Source organism: Haliaeetus leucocephalus, unplaced genomic scaffold (assembly GCF_000737465.1).
Source record: "Haliaeetus leucocephalus isolate CR32 unplaced genomic scaffold, Haliaeetus_leucocephalus-4.0 Scaffold730, whole genome shotgun sequence".
NCBI lineage: Eukaryota > Metazoa > Chordata > Aves > Accipitriformes > Accipitridae > Haliaeetus > Haliaeetus leucocephalus.
Genome location: NW_010973166.1, coordinates 4,628,504 through 4,629,598, shown reverse-complemented (window position 1 = coordinate 4,629,598; position 1,095 = coordinate 4,628,504).

The window sequence follows — 1,095 nt, the reverse complement described above, 5'->3', positions numbered from 1 at the left end:
TACTAAAGATCACCCCGTTCATAACCTCGCGTAATACTACGATAAATGCCTCAGTTCTCCCCTAGGATCTCTTGTTTAACACTGTGCAGTTAACAACAAAACCGGTTTGGGGCTGGCAAAAAAGAACTATATACATATCATCTGTCTCCACCCGGCCTGCGGTTACACGAGGACCGACAAAATGGTTAAAGATTACATATATAGTGAGGATCACATTTTATTATGCGGCCCTAGCATTGTTTATATTGACACGAATCAGATGAACACATTTCACAATCTTCCATTTTCTTTGTCGTTGGTATTGGTTCGTGTTTTCATTTCCAATCGTGTCAATACTTGCCGAATTGGTTTCAATTTCGGATCTTCCTTTGTCTTTATTATCATCAGAGAATGAGTTGTTTCTTTCCCTGATTCTGGATCAGTAGGTACTGTGGATATCTGCATTCCTTGTATAACCGAATGTATTAGTCTGGTAAGACAAGGTATTAAACATGGAATTATTAACAATCTCCCAAATACCCCCAATACAACTATCCCAATTTTAGTAAGCCAATCACTGCCCATAAAGTTCTCCCATAATCCTCCTAGTTGGATTCCATTCGAAGTCTCAACTGGTATATGTGCAATTTTCTTCGTTTCTTTTATCCAAAGCTAAGCGATTTTGATACAAAACAGTTCTCATCTTGGAGTTTTGTTTTGCAATTAATCCAAGTGCATCTCCGGTTTTATTTACAACTATTTCCACTGCAGCTTGTAACCTTATTATTTTATTAAGCATATATATTGGGGTCCTGTAGCCCCAGGATCCGTCTTCTGCCCACGTAGCTGGATCATAATAGGTAATTATTCTCTCAGGAGGCCATTCGTTATCTTTCCAATTCCCAGTTTGTAAGCTTCATTTATAATGTTTTTCTCTTAACTCACTTGTTTCTGCACACACTTGAACTCCTAGCCGCTCTCCCCGATTTATGGGTAACAGGAAAAAGCTGGGTCTTATCGTTCCTAATACACAGGATCCTGCCCAATTCTTGGTTAAATATGCATAAGCTAATTTGCCACAAATCCAGTAATGTCCTTCAGGAGTTGGCCAACCAT